Consider the following 10,399-nt stretch of genomic DNA (forward strand, 5'->3'; position numbering starts at 1 on the left):
CTCTCTTAGTGATCACTCTATTAGCCTGTTTGTAGTGGAGGAAAAATGTGCATCAGTTTCTGGATTTGACTCACGGTTGGGAATTTGAAAATATTGGTTAATATGTTCGCTTTACTCTTTAATGCTCTTACAAATATTTCTAAAACACTAATATAGAAAATCAGGGGAGGAATCAGTGTAGTTGAATGTTGATGATGTGGTTGTGATGCTGCTCTCTGACATGGTTTGGGTCAGTTCCTTTGTAATTTCAATATATGCTCTCCAATATCTGGCAGTTTGCTGTTCATCATAAGACTGAGGACTGCTTACATCAGCGCTACTGAGTGTGACCTCATGCCTGACCCATTTGTCCCTGTGGGGAAAGAGGAAGTCCAACAATACCACTATATCTAACTGTTATAGACCTCACAGGACGACTGCTCATCAAAGAGTAGTGTGCATGTGTGTGTGCGCGCATTTTACAGCTCTAAATCAAATCAAATCAAATGTTATTTGTCACATACACACGTTCAGCAGATGTTACTGCGGGTGTAGCGAAGCGCTTGTTTCTAGCTCCAACAGTGCTGTAATATCTAACAATACACCCAACACACACAACATTGAAATAATAGAATTAAGGAATATATAAATATTGGGATGAGCAATGTCGGAGTAGCATAGACTAAGTGGCACAGTAGAAGAGTATACAGTATATACAGTTGAAGTCGGAAGTTTACATACACCATAGCCACTTACATTTAAACTCAGTTTTTCACAATTCCTGACATTTAATCCTAATAAAAATTCCCTGGCTTAGGTCAGTTAGGATCACCACTTTATTTTAAGAATGTGAAATGTCAGAATAATAGTAGAGAGAAATATTTACTTCAACCTTTATTTCTTTCATCACATTCCCAGTAAGTAAGAAGTTTACATACACTCAATTAGTATTTGGTTGGATTGCCTTTAAATTGTTTAACTTGGGTCAAACGTTTCAGGTAGCCTTCCATAAGCTGCCCCACAATAAGTTGGGTGAATTTTGGCACATTCCGCCTGACAGAGCTGGTGTGACTGAGTCAGTTTTGTAGGCCTCCTTGCTCTCACACACTTTTTCAGTTCTGCCCACAAATGTTCTATAGGATTGAGGTCAGGGCTTTGTGATGGCCACTCCAATACCTTGACTTTGTTGTCCTTAAGCCATTTTGCCACAACTTTGAAAGTATGCTTGGAGTCATTGTCCATTTGGAAGTCCCATTTGCGACCAAGCTTTAACTTCCTGACTGATGTCTTGAGATGTTGCTTTAATACATCCACGTCATTTTCTGTCCTCATGATGCCATCTATTTTGTGAAGTGCACCAGTTCCTCATGCAGCAAAGCACCCCCACAACATGATGCTGCCACCCCCGTGCTTCATGGGTGGGATGGTGTTCTTCGGCTTGTAAGCCTCCCCCTTTTCCCTCCAAACATAACGATGGTTATTATGGACAAACAGTTCTATTTTTGTTTCATCAGATCAGAGGACATTTCTCCATGTACAGTTGCAAACTGTAGTCTGGCTTTTTTATTGCAGTTTTGGAGCAGTGGTTTCTTCCTTGCTGAGCGGGCTTTCAGGTTATGTCGATATAGGGACTCGTTTTACTGTGGATATAGACACTTGTGTACCTGTTTCCTCCAGCATCTTCACAAGGTTATTCGCTATTGTTCTGGGATTGATTTGCACTTTTCGCACCAAAGTACGTTCATCTGTAGGAGACTGAACGCGTCTCCTTCCTAAGCGGTATGACGGCTGCGTGGTCCCATGGTGTTTATACTTGCGTACTATTGTTTGTATAGATGAACGTGGTACCTTCAAGCATTTGGAAATTGCTGATTTATTTTGATTTACCCATGATGTCAAGCAAAGAGGCACTGTGTTTGAAGGTAGTCAAATGAGTCAAATTATTTAAATTAGCCTATCAGAAGCTTCTAAAGCCATGACATCATTTTCTGGAATTTTCCAAGCTGTTTAAAGGCACAGTCATCTTAGTGTATGTAAACTTCTGACCCACTGTAATTGTGATACAGTGAATTATAAGTGAATTAATCTGTCTGTAAACAATTGTTGGAAAAATTCTGTGTCATGCGCAAAGTAGATGTCCTAACCGACTTGCCAAAACTATAATTTGTTAACAAGATATTTGTGGAGTGGTTGAAAAACAAGTTTTAATGACTCCAACCTAAGTGTATGTAAACTTCTGACTTCAACTGTACATATGAGATGAATAAAGCAAAAATATGTAAACATTATTAAAGTGACTAGTGTTCCATTATTAAAGTGGCCAGTGATTTCAAGTCTATGCATATAGGGAAGCAGCCTCTAAGGTGTTATTCTTGTCCTAGATGGTTCATATAGAGAGTATTTGGCCTCGGGGCCTATATTGGGTTGCTGGTTGTGTTACATGTAGCAGGGTAAAACGTACACTGTGGAGGTATGTGGAGGGAAAGCATAACAGTACGAAGATAATTCATATTAATATCTGTCAAGTCACACAGTTAGTCCTTGCTCAAGAGCTTTGATTCCAATATGCAGTACACGTACACGTGTTAACTTGTGTCTGTGTGTGTATCCCAAACCCAGGGTCTGCACGTATTCTGTACATTTAGAAACCTTTTAAACAGTTACCTCTTTTTTTTATGTCTCAATATTTGCTTGGCGGCCGGTGGACCCCCAATGATGAGAGAGCTTGGCTGGGTGCCCGGACCTAGAACAATATCAGGGGGCTGGAAAGAGTGAGAGGCCTGGCCAGAGACACGCACGCGGCCATGCAGCTACCCACGCACATACAGAAATGTCTGGCCTCTAAGCCGTCAGCATCACGGCCGTACCTTACATAATGACAGCGAGTGGAGGCATTAAGACAATTTGTTTGATTTTAAGATGTCAAAAAGTCCTGGACCCTGCCCTTCACAGCTTTGTTTGATACCATGGCCTGTGTGTGTGTGTGTGTGTTCCTTCTGCATACCTCTTCTGCGAAATAAAAACAAGAGGAATGGACAGGCTCACACACACAGGGAGGTAAGTAAGGGAGGAAGCACATTAAGGTCTGTGAGAGGCAAGACAGGGGGAGGAGTGACAAAAGCTACACAGAAGAGGGAGGAGGAGGGGGTGTAACGTGTACACTCAATCGGGAAGCAAGTACGGGGAGGGAACTTAATGAATAAACTAGCAAAACAAGAAACACGACAAGCGTACAGATTTGAAACAGAAACAGAGTGAGTATTCTGTAACGTATATGCTGGGAGTCGGAGAGCAAGTGCAGGTGGTGAGTTTAATAATAAACGAAACATCGAACAATGAAGCAAACACGAGTAGCAGTACAGACATGAAACACATAAACAGAATCAATAACGCCTGGGGAAAGAACCAAAGGGAGTAAACGTGACAGGGCGAAGAGGAGGAGGCAGGAAGATGAAGGACAGGAGTGAGGGTAAAAAAGTGAGACGGGAGAGGAAGAGGACAAGAAAAAAAGAAGGGGAGAGAAAAAGGTGAGGGGTAGAATTGTCTATAAGAGCTGGCAATCGTTTTTTAAAGCAGTGGCCTCACATGAAAGAGGGCATTGTGGGTCTGTTAGGCCTATAGTTCCACTTGGAGCCAGAGAAACACAGCCAAGGACTGTGTTCCAAATGGCACCCTATTTCCTTATAGTGCACTACTTTTGACCAGGGCCCATAGGGCTTTCTAGGGCCCAGAGTGCACTATATAGGGAAAAGGATGCCATTTGGGATGCTGTCCAGGCCTCCCCCCTCTGCTCTGCTTGGTGTAGTAGCCTGGTAGTTTAGGGACTTGTTTCACTCAACAACTCCTGACAGCTCAGTGGGAGAAAGCACTTCTTGACTAGGCAGTGTGTGCAGATGTGTGTGTAGAAGAATACCACCCAATGCCAGTAGTACGTGTGTGTGAGTGTGAGTGTAGTGGGCACTGTTAATGAAAACTTCAACAAAAAGAGTGGAGTGTCAAGGTTGATTAGGCTGAGCTCGAACGGAGGAGTTTTATCGAAGGTGATCGAAACCAACCTATGTGTGTGTGTGTGTGAGTGAGCCGAAAAGAGCCCCTCTGTTCTCTATCATGTTAAATAGTGGGTCTTTATCCTAGAGCCCTGTAGCAATACGGGGGAAGCAGTAAACTGTTGACACGTTTCCGCTGTGCAGAGTGTGTGTGTATGTACAGTACATGGCTGTGTATGTGCGTGTGTGTGTGTGTGTTCACAGTCAACCACCAACACATTTCCGCTGTGCAGACAGCGCTCCTACTGCACAGTCCAGGAGTGTCGACCACGACCAGCTTGGCTTTACAAGGTTACATGTGGTCTTGTCCTCAAAGGGCCTGGTCACACACACACAGGGAAAGAGACACACACTCTCCAGACTACATACCGCCTAAAAGTTGAACTTCTTGGTCCTTTGAAGCGCATCAGAACAACACTTTAACACTAGTATGATTTCCATTTGTATTGATGTGAACGTTTTCTCTCATTCTTTCTGTCAGATCTCCACTAACACTCTAACGTGGATGGTGTTGGTGCTCGGCGTCTGCTGTAAGCTACAAAGATGTGTGGTCTGATCAAGAGTGTGAAGTTCTACCAGGCCTCTACTATTGAACTCTACGGGAAGGTCCACCCCTTTCTACCCACGCTCACCTTTTGGTCAGAGGACATTCAAGCTTAATTTCTTATGGATGCTTCTATTCCCTAGCACTGCTCTTCAAAACGGTGTGTGTGTATGTGCGTGTTTTCATGCATGTGTGAACAGAGAAGGCTTCAGTGTTGCCTACACACTCCCCCAGGCTAAACCTCTTACTGAAGACTGAAGTGGGTCATACTTTAACAAAGACACCTTTATGCCCAGCGCAAACACACACACAAACACACACACAAACACACACACGTCTCAAAGTGATATCAGGTTTCATGTTCTGTGTTGTCTAAATGTTCTCCTCCTGACACTTTCCCTGCCTGTCTGTCGACACCTGATCTGCTTGTATGGGAGGGAGGGGATGCAGCATACCATAATAACCAGCTCCACTATTAATTAGAGGTGGGGGGAGCATGGCGTAACTATGGTGACCTCCCTTCACCTCCTGTCCATGTCAGTGTGCCAACCCTGTGGTTTAATCAACGGTCAGGGCTCCTCCCCTCCCCTCTCCTACCCTCCATTCCCTCCCTAAGTCTGTGGCACCTCTCTCATCATTGGAGAGGGAGGGTGAGGAGAGAGAGGAGGGGTGAGGACTGGGTAGAGGGTGAAGAGAGGGGAAGGCAGAGAGGTGTAGGGAGAGGAGAGAAGAGAGTAGGAGATGGGAGAGAGTGAGAGGAGGGGGTGAGGAGAGGGGATAGGGTGAGGAAAGAAGGGGAGGAGAGAGCGGGAGGACAAGGATGGAGGGGTTGATAGGAAGACGATGAAAATGGTGTGGGAGATCAAAGAAAGAACGATGGAAACTATGAGAGAAAGGAGGAGGGGACGTTATCAGTCTTGTGATTGCTTCTAGTCACTCATCATTAGACTGAAGTCCTGTGAAACATGATCTGTAGTACCACTGGACTCAGGACTCAAATGTTATGACTTGACTGTGGCACATTCATATGTCTCTCTCTCTCTCTCTCTCTCTCTCTCTCTCTCTCTCTCTCTCTCTCTCTCTCTCTCTCTCTCTCTCTCTCTCTCTCGGGTGCTGCTAAACTGCATGCCTGGATCGTGGTGAACTTCAGGGAGGCCTATAACCTGTTTGCTGTCAACGGGATCCTCATCAACCACTGCCTATAATTATAGCTCACTTCCCGTACTGTAGCAAACTTCTTACAATGTTCCATGATGCGCTCATAAGTCATATATGCTAACTGCTGGAGCCATGCCTGCTATGGGTGATGCCCATTTTGACTATTTTCAGCCTTTTTTTCCAGATTTTTTTTGTGAATGACTGACATATTCACACACACACACACACACACACACACACACACACACACACACACACACACACACACACACACACACACGGATTTGTGGTAAATACCGTGGATTTTTTATATGCGTTGCGAGCCCAGAGGTTAGAGAGGTCGTGAGCACTGGTTTAACCTGATTTACACACCACTGTGACCTGAAATGAGTACCACATGACCGGACATACATACACATAGACACACCCTCCTCTGTGCCCGGGTCGCCTGTTCAGGTGTTTATGATTTATTCCTAATGAAAGCCCAGGCCACGACCGCAGTCAAAGGTCAGGGGTCGGCCAGTAAATCCTAATGGTTTACTAGAGAGACGGGTGAATTAGGGGCATTGTGTGGGAACGGTTATACGAGCTAAATTGGAGTTACTCCAAGCATATAGAGTCAGACATTGAGACTGACTGGTGAGAAGTGTAATTTGACTGACTGAGGGAGAATTGTCTGAGAGACAGATGAAGAGATGGAGGGATAGAGCATTAGAATGAAAGAGGCATGGGAGAGTTAGCAATGAAGAAAGTTTGAATAAGGGACTGAGTGTGGGCTGGCAGGGAGTGAGAAAGATGAGTGGAGAGACAGACAGACAGAGAGATATGCAAGGAGGGATGGATTCAGACAGACACTCAAACTGACAGACAGATTGAACCTCTGACCCTATGAAATCTAAGAAGCTGGTCTTCCCCCAGAACACTTATTTGGACAATACGCACACTGCCCCCCTCCTCTTCAGCCTTTCTTTTGACCTTCTCTCTTTCTTTCTCTTTACATTTAACATTATAGTCATTTAGCAGACGCTCTTATCCAGAGCGACTTACAGTAGAGAGTACATCCATTTTTCATACTGGTCCCCCGTGGGAAACAAACCCATAACCCTGGCGTTGTACGCTCTACAAACGGAGCTACCCCCCTCTCTCTCTCTACTTCTCCCCCCCCCTCTATCTCTCTATCTCTCTCCCCCCTCCCTAACTCTTTCTGCATCGTTCTAGCAGGATGTTGTATCTTGGCATCTCCTCCTCTCAGAGGTATGTCTGCTGTTGTTCATAAACCATGAAAGCTCTCATCAGATTCCTCTGTCTGATGTGGTGAAACGTCCCTCCCTCCCTCCCAACACACACACACTTTTACGTCTTGATGCTGTGTTTCTCAACCCAGGGTGGCGTTTTGGTTGGCCGGCCCATTCAGGACCCCGACCGTCGCACTAAGGGGGTTTTGGACTTCTCCTCTGTCACCCCTCAGGAGGGGTAGGTGTGTGTGTGTGTGCGTGCGTGCATCCATGGTGTGCTGGTGTGCATGTGGGTATGTGTGTGTGGCTATAATGGACTCTCCCATCCCTCACAGCACATTTCATGTCCTTTATAAACTCATAAAACCACAGGGAATTCAACTCTATTCAAAAAATATATATAATTGAGTGGTGCAAAGTACTGGAACTATATGTGTGTGTTTCTGTCAGTGTGTGTGTGTGTGTGTGTGTGTGTGTGTGTCGCATGCCGTGTGTGTGTCGCATGCCGTGGGTATGTCCATGCGTGTGCATGTATTTGTTTGATATTAAAGGGCCATTCATTACCTGCCTGCTGCCCCTCCCTGCTCCAGCACCACACGGTCATTAGTCACTAATGGAGCTGGGAGAAGATGATGTAAGAAGGTTCTGTAGCGATGACATCACCGCATCCTCCAACTCCACCCCAACATTCAGGAAACACTGTGATGCCATTGTCCCAGCGTGCCACCGTGACCTGGCGGAGTGAGTGCGTCATAACCGGAATACATTTTATTTCAAAAAACCTGAATAACCACAATGCAGCAGCAGCAGACATAGACATTTTATGAATAGTACAGCCTTGGAACATCTAAACGTCGGTTTATACTTAGACTGTGACAAGTGTAGCAGATCAAGACTACATTTAATTTGTACTCTGGTGGAATGCTGCACAGACATGAAAAAAAGTGAATGTGTCTGTGACTGTCGCAACATCCGTTGTCGTGGTTACTGGGCTGCTATAGCAACAAGTCCAAATCCATCTGTGACGAGAGCTGCAGGAGTTCTAAAATTCTCAGACAGAATTACCTACTTTTATTTCGGCGCACTCACAACCACAAGCTATTTTCTGTCAACTCGCCATCATTACCTTGTAAATAATGAAGTTGATGTGGGGTTCTTTTCCTGTAATAGTGAATAAAAAGTAACTCAATTGAAGACGTTGTCAGCTGTACTCTGGTCATTATTTGAACTGCCTAGCCTGCTAGCTAGTATTCGTTTTTTCTTAGTTTCTTCCTAAGATAAAAGAAATGGGATCCTTGAAAATAATGTTAGGGATTTCTTCTTGGAAATGTACTTAACTTTAGGAGAGCTAAACCCTTGTCTTGTGACAAATGGATACTTTTGTACCCATTAACGTTTTCTTGCGCCACGGCCAAAGACACATGTGGCTTCCGGACATTTAAATATAGCAAGAAAACGAATTAAACATGCATTATCCACTCTAGCTAGTAATTAACAATACATTGTGTTAAATAGCTTGCGTTAGCCAAGTTCTTCTTTGCAAATTGACGAGCTAACTTCGATAATGTTAACGTTGTTAGCTATGTTGGCTATAATGTTGCTACGCGTTAGCTAACGTTGCTACCTAACTTACCGGTCGCGCAGTCCCTCTACCAACATCTCTACTATCAGGGACAACACCTTCTCCTCCAGCTGGTCCACATGAATGGTCTCTCAGCTCCCTTCTTCTTAGCAGCCGACTTAATGTCAGACCACACATTTTTTACAGCAGCATCACTGTCTCTTGCCATACCTCAACGGCAGAGACAGACTCGGCCACTCTTGCCCATCCTCTCTTTTTGGTCACGGTCGACAGTGACCCCGCAATCTTTGAGTGTCCCCAACAGCAACCTTTTCCAGTCTGCTATTTCCTCCATCATCACTTCAAGCTCTTGTTTTCTGAAGTTGCGCTTTCCTTGGTTATCCATTTTTGTTTTTATATAGCAAGTCTGATGGCTATATTGTGTGAAAAAATATCTAGTTTATTTTTCTACATGAAGTGTTTGTGGGCCAAAAAAAAGATTAATCTTGAGACATAAAGGAGATAAATAAATGTAATTAAATGGAAATCTCAACATTTTATTATAGTGGGCCAAATCCTATCATCCCTGTCAAATAGGCTTATTTATTGGTTTCAAGCACGTCACTAATGTCAATGCCACATAATAAGATATTTACGAAGTTCTTAGGAAAGATATTTACGAAGTTCCTAAGAAAACAATGAATTCCCTAAGAACATTTTGAGGAATTACACTTAAAAACTTATTTTTTTCCCCCTTAAGAAACGTATGTTTTTTTGCAAGTAATGTTTTGTGAATCCAGCCCCAGGCTGCTAATGTCATGCAGAGTCTGTCGCTTTGTGTTTTTACTTTTTCATAATGACAACTACAAGTTTGATGTCGAATGACAATAGAATGTTCATGATGTCACCGCGACAACTGTCTACAGACATGTCAATAGACCAACTGTAAACCAGCCTTAACCCTGGCAATTTGTCTGGTAAACTCATGGGTACACGTGCAATGACTGCCTGGTATTGTGATGCAATCATTTCCATGGTAATGTAAAATGTTCAATTCAAATGATGTTTAACTGATGTGGCTCATGCAATGGAATGTTTTTTTGTAATATCAGTTGAGTTCAATCAAACAATCACAGCCCATATTTTAGCACATATTTTACTTCCTGCTTTGCTCCTACGGGTTACACTCGCAATGACCTCTGGTCCACCCGCTACGCCATCATTGACTTGAATGGGGATGCAAGTTCTATTCATACAATTTCTATGGCAGCTCATGCGGTCAGGACCGTCATCAAAAATTCCATGACCGTCACAGCCCTAGCATGCGTGTGTGTGTGTGTGACGACGGTTGGCCCTATCTATTTGAGGGAGTTTTTCCCAGAATGATCCAAAACATTGAGTCCCATTGCTATTGGCCTCTGTCTGTCTGACTGGGCACCAGTCACACCAGTAACTGTTCTGGTGTAGTGTGGTCTGATGTTGTGACTACCAGGAAATAAAAAACTTGGAAGGGTGACCTGACCACACACTCTCTCTCTCTAACTGCCGTCTCCAATGTTCACTTCTATCCTTCTTTCTTTATTGTATTTCTGATGAGGTTGCCACAGTGAACAAAGAGCATCTTTCTCTCTACCTCTCACCCTTCTCCGTTCCTTGCTGTCGTTCAGTGAACAAAGAGCTATGTTTCCAGGTCAGCTCAAAGCTAGGATGATGAGTTAATCCCAGGTGGCATTTATCTTCAGGATTCTCTTACCTCGTCTCCTAAACACCTGCCTGTTCCACCAATAAACAGGGGATTCCTATTGTTCTGTTGTAGAAAGGTTCTGCAATCAGAACTCAGGAAAGTTGAGAAGGAAAAATAACCTTTGAACTAATC

At 44.0% G+C, this 10,399-nt stretch overlaps 1 long non-coding RNA gene across 1 annotated transcript; it reads left to right on the plus strand.

Annotated features, from left to right (window-relative positions):
* Positions 1–3,148: 3,148 nt before the first annotated feature.
* LOC110521755 lies at positions 3,149–8,156 on the plus strand. The gene is made up of 3 exons (XR_002473207.2): positions 3,149–3,506; positions 4,507–4,663; positions 5,720–8,156. It is a non-coding gene; the product is annotated as an uncharacterized LOC110521755 (long non-coding RNA).
* The last annotated feature ends 2,243 nt before the right edge of the window (positions 8,157–10,399 follow it).

The sequence above is a fragment of the Oncorhynchus mykiss genome, chromosome 30 (assembly GCF_013265735.2).
Source record: "Oncorhynchus mykiss isolate Arlee chromosome 30, USDA_OmykA_1.1, whole genome shotgun sequence".
NCBI lineage: Eukaryota > Metazoa > Chordata > Actinopteri > Salmoniformes > Salmonidae > Oncorhynchus > Oncorhynchus mykiss.